Source organism: Hyperolius riggenbachi, chromosome 1, assembly GCF_040937935.1.
Source record: "Hyperolius riggenbachi isolate aHypRig1 chromosome 1, aHypRig1.pri, whole genome shotgun sequence".
In the NCBI taxonomy this organism is placed as follows: Eukaryota; Metazoa; Chordata; class Amphibia; order Anura; family Hyperoliidae; genus Hyperolius; species Hyperolius riggenbachi.
The window spans coordinates 546,362,909-546,381,721 of NC_090646.1; positions in this window are offsets into that span (position 1 = coordinate 546,362,909).

Sequence of the window (18,813 nt, forward strand, 5' to 3'; positions counted from 1 at the left end):
TGCTAATTGGCAATGGCACTCATCCTGCCCTGAGCCCCTGCGGGTTCGTAGTGCTCGCTATGCTACTCTGATAAGGCGTGTTAACTTTGATAAGGTGTGATATCTTTGATAAGGTGTAATATCTTTTCATAAGGTGTGATATTTGAGTTATCACGGTTTAGTGAATCAAGCTCCTTATATGACCCCCACCAGATATGCACCAGGCCTTGACGGTGACCATGAGGGATCAGGGGATGGGCACAAGGGTGTGAAGATTAGAGAGAACCCATCAGAGTTTAACTGTCACTAACTGTCACATACTCCTGTAGGATAAGTTATGTAGAAGAAACTGTTTATCTGTAAACAACCGCACAGATTGTCCCGCACAGATTGTCAGTCGCCAGAAACAGGAGTCCTGTAAGTTTTAAGAGAAAGGGAAAATGTATTTCAGACACAAAGCAAAGTTTTCTAAAGACATTTGAGGTTTATTGTCCACTCTGACCGTTCTTTGTTCAGATCAGCAAACAGTCGAATGTTTGTGAGTTTGTAGGTTTTTACAATGCTCAAAATACACTGCTCAGCCACGATATTAAAACTAACTCTGATTATCTTATTCAAATGCTGCCCGTCAACCAGAGGGCTATATTAGCCTGCAAGTAAACAGCCATTTCTGGATGGTGATGTGTTGGAAACAGGAAAACATGGGATAGGGTAAGAATCTGAACAACTATGAAATGTCTATGCTTATTTAGCCAACTATTATACATCCCAAAGTAAGCTGCAGCAGCTAATCTGTTACCATTCCCTTCCAATCCCTCAGAGAACCCTGCTCATCTCTACACTCATGTGGCATAACTGTCACCTGAAGTGATCAGGAAAGATAGTTTCAGGCAATGTTCATCCCCTGTGTGCATTGCCTGCTCTGTACACAACACATTACCAGTCATATTTTGGAAATATTGTTTCTGTCGTATTACTAACAAAAATAAGATCCTGTATATATGGTCAGCATATTATACCGTGATCACCTAAGGTTAGTAAATATCACCTTGTACAGTATGATTTTGAGCTCCTTTCAGTGAATTATGTTTGATTATGGCATTTCCTCTTTATTTTCTTTCAAGCTCATTTTCTGAGCTCAGGATCCATGCACATCACAGTGAGAATGGATTGATTTTCCTGAGTTCACATCTCTGGATGTTTATCTGTTTCAGAAATGATAAGGGTTATTTTCCTGCCATCAGTTGCAAAGTTATCTTGTTATCCTCATGATGTAGGTGTTGTAATGTTCACACATCTTGCTTGTGCCCTCTTATCTCCTCACCCAAGAATGTAATTGGATCATATGATACTGAAAGCTGCATTACCTGTCTGAGATACAGAGATAGGACTATTTTCATAGGCCGCCTCTGTTTGTTCAAGTTCTCAAAAGACAGAAATAGCTGCTGATGGAAGCAAGTTTGTTTTCTTTCTGTTGATTCATGCCCAATCGGTATAATGAGGAAGTAAGTGGTGTCTGTACTTTATGTGCATTAAGAATGGTTTGATCACATATTTCCATGTTTTGATGACTAAATTATACAAGGTGTATTGCCAGTAGTGGTTTGCGCACTTTGTATTTTCTGTATCAGCTTTCCTTATCTTTGTGACCAAAGAAACAAAATGTCTTTCAACAAAAAAAGATAACATAGTAACCAAGCAGCTTGGGGTTACCCCCGGGATGTGTTGGACTGGTCCAAGCCCTATCCCATAGAGCCATATCAATCCCTGCCATGCACTGAGGAGGAACAAAAGTCCAAAACAGACTGTCTACATGTGGGGCTGGTATGGCTCTGTAAAATTTAAAGCTACAGGCTTGTTATACACCTTCCACGGCTCTGGATGCAAGCCTGGCTACAGGGGCATAAAGAGATACATTGCATATTCAGTAGTAGAGATGTCCCGAACGGTTCGCCGGCGAACGGTTCCAGGCAAACTTCAATGGTTCACGTTCGCCTACCAAACGCGAACTTTCCCGGAAGTTCGATTCACCCCATAATGCTCTATGGACCAAAACTTTGACCCTGTACATCACAGTCAGCAGACACATTATTGCCAAACACAATGCTCTCAATGCTGGAGGCCCGCCCTCCCTCCCTCCTTTCTTCCTTCCTCCTCCAAGCAAGGTCATTATACCATTTGACTCACTTGTCTGCCTACACTAATTAGTTAAGGGACAGCTGCTACACACTCTGCTAGGGAGATTTTAATTAGGCTCTTGTGAGCTCCCTCCTCCCTCCCTCCTTCCTTCCTTCCTTCCCTCCTCCTCCAAGCAAGGTCCTTATACCATTTGACTCACTTATCTGCTTACACTAATTAGTTAAGGGACAGCTGCTACACACTCTGCTAGGGAGATTTTAATTAGGCTCTTGTGAGCTCCCTCCTCCCTCTCACCCCCCTCCTACCAGGAGGGAGGAGGGTCTCATCTGCCAGAGAATTATATTATTTCAAAAGCCAGTTTACATACCATAGCTGAGAATTTAACCCAGGTCTCACTGTGTGGTGGGCAAGTACCTTAACCGCTGTACCACAACAGTACTAACTGAAGCTGGCCGAGCATTTACCATTTATGCTCAATCCAAGAGAAAAATTAGACAAGATAGCAGCGTTAGGAAGACTTGCCTAAGGTCTCCTACTGAATAGGTGCTGGCTTACTGAACAGACAGAGACAAGATTCAAACTCTAGTCTCGTGTGTCAGAGGCAGAGCCCTTAGCCATTACACCATGCAGCCACTGCTTACAGAGATGTAGCCATACATGGCCTTGTATTTTGTGTTCAACAGTTGTCAAGAGACAAATTAGACAAGATAGCAGTGTTAAGAAGACTTGCCTAAGGTCTCCTACTGAATAGGTGCTGGCTTACTGAACAGACAGAGACAAGATTCAAACTCTAGTCTCGTGTGTCAGAGGCAGAGCCCTTAGCCATTACACCATGCAGCCACTACTTACAGAGATGTAGCCAGACATGGCCTTGTATTTTGTGTTCAACAGTTGTCAAGAGAAAAATTAGACAAGATAGCAGTGTTAGGAAGACTTGCCTAAGGTCTCCTACTGCATAGGTGCTGGCTTACTGAACAGACAGAGACGAGATTCAAACTGTGGTCTCCTGTGTCAGAGTCAGAGCCTTTAGCCATTACACCATGCAGCCACTGCTTACAGAGATGTAGCCAGACATGGCCTTGTATTTTGTGTTCAACAGTTGTCAAGAGAAAAATTAGACAAGATAGCAGTGTTAGGAAGACTTGCCTAAGGTCTTCTACTGAATAGCTGCTGGCTTACTGAACAGACAGAGACGAGATTCGAACTCTGGTCTCCTGTGTCAGAGGCAGAGCCCTTAGCCATTACACCATGCAGCCACTGCTTACAGAGATGTAGCCAGTTATTAAGGAAAGGGAGGTGCTGAAGGGGGTGTGACTCGACTACAGGACTATACTGGGCCTGCCCCCATCCTGTGGAACTCTCTCCCACTGCCCATCAGACTTGACCTCTCCTTCAACACCTTCAAATAAGCACTCAAAACTCACTTCTTCAAGGAGGACTACCTCACCTCGGCGCTGCCCTAACTCTCTCTTTCGAGAACTTCTTGATGCACTCCCCTCCTTTTGTGTCACCACCCCCTCCCTCTAGATTGTAAGGTTTTGGCAGGGTCCCCTCCCCATGTATCACACTTGATTGTACACCCTACCCAGAATATGTAAATCTGTATTATTAGCACTACCACTCCATGGTATGTTCTGGCATTATACTACCTGTATTGTATTGTGTATCTTTTTGCTTTTTTTACCTGTATTGTTGTATCTATTGTCTATTACCTGTATTGTGCTGTCGGTCACCCCTGTTATCATTGTCTGTAATCTTATGTATTGTACAGCGCAGCGTAATATGTTGGCGCTATATAAATCCAATAAATAATAATAATATTCACTTCAAGTGATTTTGCAGGTGTACCATACAAACATATTTCTCAACTCAAGAGATATCCAGGGGATGGCTGGGGGGGGGGGGGGGGTTTAAAAAATACCTTCCCGGAAACTGATTTAAAAAGCAAAATAGCTGTAATTTTCTGTACTCTGTATTTATCATTCAGGATGAGCTGCAGTCTAAGAACAGCTGAAACGCCTGACGTTTTCTTTTTTACAGTAATAACGTTACATTTAAATAAACTGCAGTATGTCACACTAATGCTAATCTAGCCTAATCCATTTGTGTAGCAGCTGTAATAATACCCAACTGGGTCTTCCCTTATGTGAATTATAACGTATTTGTAACAAATACCACAACTAATTTTCCCTGATCTCTTCTTGTTAATATCACACAATCTCGCCTGTCTGTTCAGATCAAGGAATAACTAACTGGTAACCAGGACACGTAACTCGAAACCTTAATTCAAGCTTAAATATAATTTACTAGGCAGCATGTTTTGTCATTTCTGAACTGTTTATTTTAATTGCCATGGGAACGTCAAGCATAACTGGAAAGGCAGTTTTTATTAATAAAAAAAAGAGTATATAGTAACAGTTAGTTAACCATGCATAGAATCATTTCTTTTTTGGTTAATAATGGTTTTCTTGGGATATTCATTCAATTAAGCATTCCACTCTGTATGTGCACATTTTCCATTCTATTAACGAGATCAGCACCCGCGAGGAAAGGCAGAATAATATAACACGCAGCCTTCTCCTGTGCCCTACATTCACAATCGACATTCACTCCAAGGCTTACACCGAGTTGGGGAAAAACTGCTGAGCACGCGGTAAAGTTACTTAATTGCCGTAACTTTCTTCCGATTGCACCTCGGAATTGTTCTGGGTTCATTAAAACTTCATTTGTCATCAGCAATCCAAACAGTAATAGCTATGAAATATAACTATGCAGCAAAACAGCTCATGCATTCAAACAAGTACTTCAGTATGACATAGGTAAAATGGAAAATGCCTAGTAAAATTCACTCTCTGGAAACATTACTTTGATATCTTTCTTCCATTTTAAAAGCCTGGAAAAGACTGAGTCTTTTTTTCTGTCTGAATATTACAATAGTCAATAAAATAGGGATACGAAAGCTGTCATATTTATCCAATTTTAAACACTGTTATTTGTTTTCATGCTTATCCTCTGCCACTGCATACATTTGATATAGCTGCTCAGAACATTGGCAGATGATATTACCAATATTGATAACATTGGTAATATCTCTATAAACTTCCATTTCCTATACTACCACTAATCTCCCTCCTCTTCATACCTAATACTAACCTTCCCCTCCACTCCCAGTCCTAACGCTAACCTTCTACTATCCACTCCTAACACTAAATTACCCTCTCTCCTCTGCCTAACACTAATCTCCCTTCTCCACTCCTAACACTAACTTACCCTCTCTCCTCTGCCTAACACTAACCTCCCTCCTCCACTCCTAACACTAACTTACCCTTTCTCCTCTGCCTAACACTAACCTCCCTTCTCCATTCCTTAAATTAACCTTCTCCTCTCCACTCCTAACACTTACTTACCCACTCTCCTCTGCCTAACACTAACCTCCCTTCTCCACTCCTTAAATTAACCTTCTCCTCTCCACTCCTAACACTTACTTACCCACTCTCCTCTGCCTAACACTAACCTCCCTTCTCCACTCCTTAAATTAACCTTCTCCTCTCCACTCCTAACACTTACTTACCCACTCTCCTCTGCCTAACACTAACCTCCCTTCTCCACTCCTAACACTAACCTCCCTTCTCCACTCCTAACACTAACTCACCCTCTCTCCTCTGCCTAACATTAACTTCCCTTCTCCATTCCTAACACTAACCTTCTCCTCTCCACTCGTCCTAACACTAACTTACCCCCCTCTTCTTTGCCTAACAGTATGCTGTCTTACTGCTACCGTAATTCTTAACACTAACCCTATATTATTGCATAACCCCATCCTCACACTTGCTTGCAACACCAGGCGCTGTTTGATTCATGCGTTATCCCCACCACTTCCCCATCACCCTATGCACTAAGTTAGTTTATTGCCAAGCTCCCACACCAAAGATGTGATCCACTATCCCATAGCTCTGCACTGGCACCAGAATTAAGCTCGCAGAGCCCCATAGCCTCAAATTTGCATTACAGTCTATGAGGGCACCAGTACACTAAAAACAGCTGCTTCGCTTTGCAACTAATATGTTGAGTCAGTGATTCAGAATGATTTTGTACAGAGTACCCAGAGAGCTCAGGGTGACTCAGAACCACTAGAAAAAGGAAGGGTCAGTGCACCTGTAACATGCAGTGTGTTCAGTGGCTCAATAAACTACAAATGCAAGTTTGAAGCCAGTGGAGTTTCTTTTTCTAAATAGCGTGGATTACTGGTTTTGAAGAGTGTGTGTAGCTGCTGAAAAAGAGCACCGGAACATGCTACTTAATCCAGGTAGAGCCCGTTTCTAAGGTCCAAGGGGTCCTGTGAGTTTGATTTTTTAATTAATCACTGACCCTTAAAGGAATACTTAAGCCCAAAGAAAAATGATATTTACTCACCCGGGGCATCCCTCAGCCCCCTGAAGCTGGATGGTGCCCTCGCAGCACCGCTCCGATCGTCCTGTCCCCGCCGGCGGCTACTTCCAGGTTCGGCGACAGCCGCTGACAGGCTGGGAACGCTGCTGATTCTCCGCGTTCCCAGCCGCTATATCACCCTCTATGCTGCTATAGCGTGTATATATATTTTGCAATGCGGAGCGCTGAACAGTATTCCACGTTTTTTTTTCCTTTTTATGCATCTCAGAATTTTATTTGCTTTAGCTGTTGCTGCCTGGCAATGAATATGGCTGCTTAACTTATTATCCTAGTCTAATGTCCACAGCAGTATGCCATTTACTTTTCATGGTGCTATGCTATTGGCAACAAACATGACCTTACATTTATTCCTTAAAGTGAACCTCCAGACTAAAAATCGACTCAGCAGCACTGAAAAAGCCTGGTGTTTATTTAACAGTTTCTTTAACAAAGATGGCAGCCCCCATGAATCACAAACATTTGCCTGTTCTTTTAAAACAGGGTGGGTAAAAAATTATATTACCCATCTATTCTAATTAACATAACTAATGTAACTTAATGACAGTATGTTTGTTTAGGCTGAAGTTCCCCTTTAACATCTCTTTATTTAGATTTCTTTTCATACTGCAGATCAAATGACATGCACTTGTAAAAATACAGAGAGTAGAGATCATTTCAAATTACAGTTTAACATTTAAAGCTCAATAGTAAAGGGGTGTCTGGTATGAGGAGGTCAGTGTGGAACTCCAGTGACCAGAAAGAAAAAAAGACAGAGAAACAGACCAGGAGCACCAATAGTGTAGTATTTTCACAAAAGAGAAAATAAATCAACAATAATACTACTTACAACAAACACGGGTTGCTTTTAAGTAACCACTATTTAGAACATGTGGCAAAAACCGTCTCCACTCGGATGGAAAGTCCTCTTCTGGTCCAAAAGGTCCACTGGAACCACTATATATTAGTTGCAGGGATAACCCTTAAGAGAGTGACTATACTTTACAGGGTGGGAGGAGGCTCCCCAGTGTGAGCGTAAATTACTGATTTGGGAGTTAATAAGGAACAGTCTTACCTCAATATTAAGGTTAAAGGGACACTTAAGTCAAACAAAAAAAATTAGTTTTACTCACCTGGGTCTTCCAATAGCCCCCTGCAGCTGTCCGGTGCCCTCGCCGTCTCCCTCCGATCCTCCTGGCCCCGCCGGCAGCCACTTCCTGTTTCGGTGACAGGAGCTGACAGGCTGGGGATGCGAGTGATTCTTCGCATTCCTGGCCACAGTAGCGCCATCTATGCTGCTATAGCATATATCATATATCATATAGCAGCATAGAGGGTGCTAATGTGTCTGGGAACGCGAAGAATCACTCGCGCCCCCAGCCTGTCAGCTCCTGTCACCGAAACAGGAAGTGGCTGCCGGTGGGGCCAGGAGGATTGGAGGGAGGCGGCGAGGGCACCGGACAGCTGCAGGGGGCTATTGGAAGCCCTAGGTAAGTAAAACTCATTTTTTTTGTTTGACTTAAGTGTCCCTTTAAAGAGTAATTTATTTGACACCAAAACAAACAACAGCTTTCTCAGATTTTACCCACCTCTTCAGGTCAACAACACAGTAGCTCATATGCAATTCACCTTGTCTCCTGAGTTTTCTCCTAGGTGATATCTTCTCACCTTGTTAATAAAATATCTTGGATGGCACCAAGAAGCAAGAAAATACTTTTTCGTACTTTTGCAGTTGCAAAGTGCTAAAAAGTTATTTTAACCTCTTGAGCCCCAGCACTTCACAACTTTAACGTAATCCTCTACGTGAGTGGCCCACAGGTACCACAAAGGACAATATCCAGATGGAAGGAGGTGGAAAGTCCCGGTTATCCAGGTGCAGTGTTCTTGCTACTCCATGTGATGGGATATTGTTACTTATAGCAATCCATGTGGTACAACTTCATTGGTGCTTGATAGTACTATTACTGTTTTTGTGCTTTGGAACTAGAACTCTGTGAAAAAATTGTGATAGCCTGTTCAAACTTGCTAGCTGGGACTACAGTTGCCCCGCCTACAGTAGGTCGTGTGTCTGTGTGCTTGTTCAGCTGTGTGACAGCTGTAAGGAGTAAAGAGCGCTCTAGTCTGGGGGACACTGAAGGTTGTTTTTATGATTTTATGACGATGTTAACAACCAATAATTTTTTTTTACTTGTAAGCGACCTGGTTATCTGCAGTTTGATTTTCATGAATTGGTTGTTTTTAAGGTTATGCCCCACTAATGTGTTGCCTCAGGGTGGTGTAGTATAGTTATTATGGTATAGGGTGCCCTGATTTATGGTTTACATAAAAAGAAGTAATAGCCCCCTGAACTTTTCAGCCCTATCCTGTAGCATTGCAAGATAAGAGGGGTAGCCACCACACTGCCCCAACTGTTTAAAACATCACCTGTTGAAAAACATTCCTTTGGAGCCCAACCTTCACCAATAGTTGGACATGGATCCTTTATTAGGTAAACATGTGGTCCTGTGAAGATCCTTTGTACATTTGTGTCCTTTGTTGTTGCGAATAATGGGAACTTGGATAATAATTTCTAGCCAAATAGTTGGTTTGTGTGTTGATATGTCAGAGTATCTACTTTCATCACTGATGCCACACTACTTTCAAATTCAAGACCCCAGTTATGAATAGATTCATCTCTCCTAACAGAAAGATGTTTGCAGGAACTTAGGTTCCTTATCTGAATATTTAGAAGAGCTTTAAATAAAGCTGACTATATGTGGTTCTGTAAGTAGGATATGCTCTACATAACAAATCAGCAAGTATTAGCAACGAAGGCTGGAACACTGCAATGTTCTGCACATCTTTAAAGAGATTAGAAAATGAATCTTCAGATTTTGAGTACAGTAAATAAATTGAATGATTTGGAAAAGAAAAGGTTTAAGCTCCTGCTTAATTAATCAGCCATAGCTTCATAAAGAAAACAAAATATTGCAGCATAATAAGTAATACTTGCTTGTAGACAAATTAGTATGTATCTGATGGTCATGATATGTTATGGAAGAAAGATTTTTATATCATATTTAATATCCGTCTCAAAGATATGGTTCAGAAGAAGTCATTAATCCTCTGCATCAGCCATGGTGACTCCCCCTGAATGGGTAATTAGAAAACAGGGAGAAAAAGCTTTTGGTAAAGTAATCCTAGCTCATCTTCTTAAAATCTGATTTTCAAGCAAACTTGTGCTTAAACACATACTGAACTTCAAACAAATGCAACTCCATCTGCATTTTGAACTATCCAACAAGTCTGCAATGGTGTGTTTCCACTATTAGGCTGGATACACACTATGCTGCATGTGCAACGTGGGTGGTTTCAGCTGATTTGATGTATAATCTACTGTGTCCATTCTCTCTATTCTGGTATCAGTTACTGTCTATGGAACAGCATGGGAGACCACAGTGGACATTTTAGTTTCCCTATAGTGTCTAGAAAAGTTGCGCAGGACATGCTTTATGCTCTGCTACTGCAATGAATATCTTTGAAATTAACAGATCAGAACACAACCCATAAATAATATAGGATCCTTCAACATTTTCATTTATGCATTGGTCTCCATTGTGGAAAACCATTGAGGCAGGGAACACACATGACTGTTTTCATGCGCGTTTTCTGCACAGAAAAACTGAGAACTCCTGTTAATCAATGTGCTAGTACACACTTATTGTGTTGTTCGCACGCAGAAAAAAAACTGACATTCTGCATCCTGATTCTGCACATTTTGGCAGTTTTCTGTATCAATTACATCATCTGCTGTGAAAAAACGCGTGCGGTTTCCTGCATGGAAATACACTTAGTGTGCAGAAAAAGTATGCAGAAAAACGCGCGCGGAAAACTAAAAGTCAAGTGTGTTCCCTGCCTCACTTTTGGCACTACTGCGAACCCAGCCATACTTTGTTTGCACAGCTAGTTTCTACTGTTTGTATTTTTGCTTGCATGTGTGCTACCATCTTTCTTATGATGTCAGCACTGCAGACATGACCCTGTTATCTGAAGCAAGGTTTAAGGTCAATTCTCACTTTCACTGATTGCCGCCTGATACGACCATTCTTGATCATCCCATTTCCACCCTTTTGCCATATATACACTGTTCAGCTCTCAGTTGATTAGCATGTTCTGCTCAGTGGACAGAGGTAGGGCCAAAATAAGTGGGTAGGGGCTGCTGGCCCTTATAGCAGTATATAATAATAGTAGTTGGGCATGGATTTCCAGTACGCCCAATTGCTAACGAGCTGTTGGTGGACATCAGGGACAGCTGTAAAACCTGGAAAGGGTATGTAAAACAATCAGTGATGAGTTAAAATACCGCTATTCTTTTCACATTCATTTTTGTGGAAATAGTGTTAACTTCGACTTTTGAGCAAAATTGTTACCAAAAATAATTTTGTCTGTGATTTTTAACAATTTTCATGAATTTTTTTTCACTGAAATGAATTTTTTTTCCTGCGTTTTCACTGTAAAAATATATATATTTTTTTGCGTTTCATGGTACAAATAACGATTTTTCATGAATTTTCACTACATTGAGAAAATGAGAAGATACAATATTTTTCACAAAAAGTTTCTCAAAATTGAAAGTGCTATTTTTGATGGGAAATTGACTTTGGCGAAAGCAACCCTGAAAACAATCTCAAACTATTAGCAACTTAAGTTGTCAGTGTGCAAAAGGCTCTGTTTACGGGGAAGAGGTTTCTAATCAATGACAGCTGCCAAATGGGTGGTAAACCCTCTTTTGTTCCAGGGGGATATGCAGGAGTAAGCTGGCAGGTGAAAGCTGACTAGGCTTTTCAGGCCATCACCATCACAGGATAAAATGCATTTAACATTGTGGTTACTGCAGGTAGGTTCAGAAATGGCAGGGTTCTGTTGACACAAATTGAGCTTGCTGCAAGCAAGATCATAACTGGTAGGTTTCATGAACTTTCTAGCAGAGATTCTAGCTACACCAATAGCCTAAGGAAATCTTTTTTTACAGCTCTAGAAAAGCCATTTAGGAAGAGACCAAGATGTTGTACCCATTTACAGTATGTTTAAAGTTAATCAAAAATATTGTTCTGCCTTCGTTTTAGTTAAGGGGAACCTTAACTGAATTGGCCGTAAAGAGTTTCACTTACCTGGGGCTATTACCAGCCCCCTGCAGCAGTCCTGTGCCCTTGGAGCCGCTCTGGAATCCTCCGGTCCCCCACTGTCACTTAGTTTCATTTTTGACGACCCACCAGTCGGCCGGCCGCCATGCGTATTATTGGACGCATTCCCTAATTCAATTAGCGCTGTTGCGGACCGCAACGTGTACAAAGATACGCGTTGCCACATATCTACGCATGTGGCAACGCGTATTTTTGTGCGCGTTGCGGTCCGCAACAGCGCTAATTGCAGTAGAGCATGCGTCCAATAATATGCATGGCGGCCGGCCGACTGGTGAGTCGTCAAAAACGAAACTAAGTGACAGCGGGGGACCGGAGGATTACAGAGCGGCCCTGAGGGCACAGGACTGCTGCAGGGGGCTGGTAATAGCCCCAGGTAAGTGAAACTCTTTACCCCCCGTTCAGTTAAGGTTCCCTTTAACTGTTTTTATATTCAACTGCAGAAATTACTGAAAAATAAATCATTATCTTCTGTTTTGAATAACAACATGGCTACAATTACTAGGTAATTCCTAGTGATGTTGATCCAGGGATTTTATCTGATTGCCATCTGAAGTTGGGAAGGATTTTTTTCCCTTTTGGGGCTAATTGGACCATGCCTTGTAAGGGTTTTTCGCCTTCCTCTGGATCAACAGGGATATGTGAGTGAGCAGGCAGGTGTTGTACTTTGTTCTTTGGTTGAACTCAATGGACGTATGTCTTTTTTCGACACAAATAACTATGTAACTATGTAACAGTAATTAAATATTCTGAAATCATTCTGTCTAACTCATTTGATGGCCGGCAGAACTAAAAACCTACAATGGCCACCAGGATTCAGCATTATCAGCTACGTATAAGCGGCTAGTAGTCACTGCTGTGCATCATGGGAAGTGTACCTGTGTATGCAACAGACATTTAGTCAGGTGGCAGCATTGGACCCTCCCATTAGCTTTGAAACTACCGTAGTTTACTGCAGAGAGATAAGCATGATGATGCCATCTTGATATGAAATTTTGCATTCAGACTCAGTATATGAGCTTTTTTATATTTTAAAGTTACAGTTATCAGAATTAGATTAGGAATGCATATACCGGTATATATTTTTTTGCACAGAGTCCATTTTTTTGGCTAATATTGGCCCAATGAATCCACACCACACAGAACCCTCATATTTCAATAACATGTCCGCAGAAATTGGAACAAAATGATTTTATACAACATAATGAAATACAAAACAATGTATCACTTTGCCCACTGCTCAGTTCATTTTAGATTTCCCACTTCTCCCAATTACTAACCACCCAAAAATCAATCAAACCTTATTAACCAATTTTGGAAAAGTAAATAGTTTTCAGGCAAATTTGATCAAAATGATAGACTGACCCAAATCAGCTTTGCTGCACATTGCCAAGTGCAAGTTCAGGAAATTGGTAATATTCAAATCATCACATACAAATCTCTAGATATATGCAACTGTTATTAGAAAATAGAAACAAAATACAATACTTAGGCCCCGTTCACACTTGCGTTCTGGGATGCAAACAGACCAGATCCGGATCGGATCTGGACCGGATCCAGATCGGAACCGTACGGTTCCGATCCGGATCGCGGACCGGATCCGGTCCGTTTGCATCAGGCATGAATCAGGCTGCCATCCGGATCCATGTGGTAAAAATTGCGAAAAAACTATTAAAATTGTTGGGGTGTGGGAGGTCAGCAGAAGGTGCACCTGTACAACCAGGTCCTCCGCTGTTTAGGGTCTCACCTCCACGTCCGACATACTGCCAACAGCTCCAGCACAAAGTCACTGCTGCTCCACTCCAGGAATGCTAGGCCCATGTGTCCCCATCCGAAATGGCCACTAGAATACACATAGGAAGTGGGGTAGAACGTCCGGTTTTGATAGCCAGTGTGTTCTGTGCTTTCCGTTCCCCATTGGTTTCTATATCCTGATGGTGCAGTCAGGCTCTGGTCCGAGTGCGTGGGCCGGATGATCCGGACCCGAAAAATAGCGCATGTTGGAAAAGTGTCCGGAGTCCGGATCCGATCCGGCGCCGTTCTGTATGGAACGTACGCATGTGAACGTCCGCATAGACTTTGCATTGCTATGCGGAACGTACGTTCCGTTTGTACAGTATACGGTCCGGATCCAATCAGGCAGATCCGGACAGCGAACGCTAATGTGAACCAGGCCTAAGACAATAAAAAGAGCGTAAATATGACCTCATCATTTTGGAAATGATTTGTGAAACATAACTGCATTATTCACTACCTAGGAGCCAACACACCAGTGTGCTAAGACAATTCGACACAGAGGTCTAATTAGTGCAAGCTTTCAGACACATTCAATACTCCTTGGAAAGACCACTTTATATAGTAATTGAGCAGTGTGAGCACTCTACTGGATAACAAAGACATACATCTGTAGTGACCCCACTTGAGCTGATTAAAAAAGCTGACTTTATAGCTGAAAAAAGAGAATGTTGTCAGTGTGGAGATAGAATCAATGCTGTAAAGTAGTCTAAATTAATTCCTTTATTTAAATATCTTAATCAGTCTTCTTGAGCACACCATCCTTTTTTTAAATCAAGACAGCTAACAGTCTTCTGAACTAGCTCACAAATGCAATTTCATTTTTTTTCCCGAGCACTACGGAGCCGGCATGCACTGAAAGTTCCCGTTAGTTCGCCTGACACATCGAGTCCTGCATACAGCAGTATTCCCTGTATAGACATAAGCAAACAGAATCACTGTTCTATAAACACATTTTTCTTCAAGATCTATTGAAATCAAAACCATGAAGTTGTCCCCTACAGCCATCCATAGGACATCTAATTAAAAATATCATGACTTTCTTTAGTGGTGTTGAAGCACATTCTCTGCCCCGAGGCCAATCATAGTCCTAGTTAGTGCTGTGTCAGATGAAGTTAGAAAATAACCAGTCAAAATACGGGAACAAAATGTCTACTTAGAAGGAGGCATAATTAAAGGGGTGCACTGAAATCTGAAATTTCCTCACTGCTTTTATATTCTCCTTTCGTTGCTTCGCTGCATCTAGATAAACACACGTGCAAATACTGCATATTAAGTGTTCTACATTCCAGAAAATTGAAAATGCCTTTCACACAAGGAGTTCATAGATGTTGCTATATTCTGTTTGTTTCAAATAAATGGTAACATTTTTGAATGAATCTGTTAACATTTTTATTTGTCCATTTCCACAGTATACTGTATATACTCACAAATAAGCCGACCCGCATATAAGCCGAGGTACCCACTTTTACCTCAGAAACCAGGAAAAATTGTTTGACTCGCATATAAGCCGCCCCCCAAAATAGAAATAGCCAGATGTGCCCCCAGTATGAGGCAGTCCCCTCCCCATAGCCAAATGTACACTCAGATGTTAGGCAGCCCCCCTCCCCATAGCCAGACGTGCACTCAGGTATTAGGCAGCCCCACTCCCCATAGCCAGACGTGAACTCAGGTGTTAGGCAGCCCCCCCTCCTCATAGCCAAATGTGCACTCAGTAGGAAACCTCCTGCTCCCCCCTCATGTCACATATAGCAACATTTAGATCTTAGTACCTGGAATGCGGGTGCCAGGGAGAGTTTATCAGCTGTGCAGTGAAGGAGGAGTGAGCTGTGCAGTGGGAATGTGGATAAGACATGCTGTACACTGAGTCTGCATTGTTTGAAGAAATCTGACGTCCTGGATGATGGAGAGCGGGGTGTACAGTACTGGCAGTGACGTGTCAGGAACCAGCGGTGATGCTGTATACAGGCTGTGCAGTCAGGAGAGGATGCCTGTGCCCGCAGGATCAGATGTTTTGCAAAGCGGGACAAGAGCTCCTCCACTTGCAGCGGTGATGCTGTATGCAGGCTGTGCGGTCAGGAGAGTATGCCAGTGCCTGCAGGATCGGATGTTTTGCAAAGCGGGACAAGAGCTCCTCCACTTGCAGCGGTGATGCTGTATGCAGGCTGTGCGGTCAGGAGAGTATGCCGGTGCCTGCAGGATCGGATGTTTTGCAAAGCGGGACAAGAGCTCCTCCACTTTCAGCCACTTGTGTGTCTTGCTTTCCCTGCACGGAAGTGGCCACAATGTCTTACGGATCGGGGCATCTTGTTCTGGCAGTGACGTGTGACAGAGCATGCACAATCACCAGTGTAATGATCGGGGATTCCCTCTTCTGTCCGGTACTTGTGTCTAAAGACGCAACTAGATAGCATCATCTGTATGAGACACAGCAAGTACAGGACGGAAGAAGGGAATCCCCGATCATAACACTGGGGATTGTGCAGGCTCTGTCACACGTCACTGCCAGAACCAGATGCCCCGATCCGTAAGACATTGTGGCCGTTTCCGTGCAGGGAAAGCAGGACACACAAGTGGCTGAAAGTGGAGGAGCTCTTGTCCCGCTTTGCAAAACATCCGATCCTGCGGGCACCGGCATCCTCTCCTGACCGCACAGCCTTCATACAGCATCACCACTGCAAGTGGAGGAGCTCCTGTCCAACACGAAAACGGTCATACAAAGTTGGTGACTCGCATATAGGCCGAAAGGGGAACTTTGGAGCACATTTTTTGTGCTCAAAAATTCGGCCTATATGCGAGTATATACGGTACCCAAAGGAAAAGTAAGCTAGTTAATTGGAGGTTATCTTTGTGTAGTCTTTGAAAAACGTTTACAGTTAACCAAGTAGCTTGAAGTAGTTAAATTAGCAGGAAAAATACCCAGAAATGTAAATGTATGAATAGTATTTACTACAGATCCAGAAAGTCTAGCTTAAAGGAGTTATCAGGGAAAAAAGTACAAATGAGCTTTACTCACCTGGTGCTTTCTCCAGCCCCTTGCAGCCGACTGTCCCACGCTGTCACCTTCGCTCCCTGCCGCTGTCCCACTCTCACCGCTCGGTATTCAGGCCGACCGCAGGGTCGGCCTTACTGCGGCTACAGCGTGGGACAGTCAGCTGCAAGGGGCTGGAGAAAGCCCAGGTGAGTAAAGCTCATTTGTACTTTTTTCCCCTGATAACTCCTTTAAGCTTTATACACTCACTAGATGGTTCTAGGCAGAGGCAGCCAGTCGGGACTGTCTCTCTCTACCAAGAATCTAGCATGTGCACAGCTTCTTTGATGCATCACTGAGAGTCTGATCCGGTGTACTGGATCATCTTTGCAAAGTGCATAGTTCTCTTCCTAATCCCACCCCCATAGCAAAAAAAAATGCGTAACATAGCTGGACCCTAAAAATGCATCTATAAGCCACTCTGCTCCTATCTGTTGCCCATAACTTCAATATTGTGCATATTTCCACATTTTTCCAATTACCATAATGTCTAATATTGAGCACATGTCCACTTCATTATTTCATGTGATTGTGTGTTATCCCAGTTACCATAAAGTTTAATATTGTGCACATCTCCACATAATTGTGTGTTATTTCAGTTACTGTAAACTCTAATATTGTGCACTTTTACATGTGATTATGCTTTACTATAAAGTTTAATACTGTGCACATTTCCATGTGATTGTCTTTATAAGAGGGCTTCTCCTTCCATTTCCACCATACAGTGAAAGCTCAGGACAGTGATAGTTCCCCTCTGTGCTATAAAAATCACTGGATGAGCTGTGGTGCTGAATTTAGAAAACTTCATAGGAATGTATGTTTTCACTGTTAGAACATCAGCTGGCAATTTGTGCGTACATACTCATTGCAATTGGTCTGCTGCTTTCATGATTACCTGAAGGACCCATTTACACTATTTGGTTGTGGTAGAGAATGGAGTGGTGTGGCCCCATCCAGAACTCCACTACATCAAAATACACTTTGACACATCTTTTTGGTGCCACATGGGATGTGATTGACACCATACAAATTGAAGTGGGAACCTCAACAGCGGCATTAAGATGTGGTGCATAGTGAAGGGTTTGCCCAGGAGACTACACACTGCTGCCTGCATTCACCACCAGTGAACTTTTTACCCATAATGCCTGGCATTAACTTTCAGCTGGGCTGGAATGGCTAGTAAAAAAATTAGGTCACTTGTTCTCAGTATGGGTCTGAGCATATTCACTGTTTGTCTGGCAAACCACACTGCCAGAAGTTCACCAATCATAAGTAGCGTAGAGTGATGTGCACTGCTTTGCTCCATGCTTAGTGTGCACAGAACCTTAGAGATCAGTTTTAAGGTTCTGTGGCTTACCTACAAATCTGTGCACAAGACCTGCCCAACCTACATTTCTGAGGTCATTAACAGATATATACCTGCCCACCCCCTGCCGTCCTCCAATGATATCCGCCTGATCTCCCCACGCATTTCTCATTCCCATGCATGCTTACAAGACTTCTCAAGAGCTGCTCCCACTCTATGGAACTTCCTTCCACTCCCCCTTAGACTCGATCCTTCCTTCAACACCTTCAAGCAAGCCCTCAAAGCACATTTCTTTAACATGCCCTACCCCACATCTACCACACTCTAACTCTCTCAGTCAACCACCTTTTCCACAGTCCTACCTTATGTGTCCCTCCCCCACCCTTTAGATTGTAAGCGTTTGGCAGGGCCTCCCCCCTCCCTTAGTGTGTCCTTCTTAATTTGACTACCCCAGCAATGACACCCTTCTCATGGACTAACTCGGACTTGTTTTGCCGGGTCTCTGTAAAATGCATTTTATACCCTGATTGCATGTAAAACCCTGTGCTATGTTGTATAACCGTTTGCTACCTCTCTGTCTGTCACCCCTTGTCGCAATGTATGTATCCCTATTTATTGTTCAGCACTGCGTAATATGTTGGCACTTTATAAATACATTTAATAATAATATAATAATAATAATAATAAAGTCTGAATGTTAATAAAAGATGAATCATTTGTCTGCACATTAGCATTAGCGTATATATTCATAAGTGACATGACGGCAGAGTTTGCATCTGTCATCATATAATATTGTACTGTCTTGGCTGTCACTATGCCCTCAACAAAATTCAACACTAGTATTCACAAGAATTTGCACCTAGAGCATTGTATTATAAGATTTTGCATAACATTTGCAATTACTGGTGAGATCCTTTGATCTTTAGCTAGAATAATACAAATGGAGACAGGATTTATCA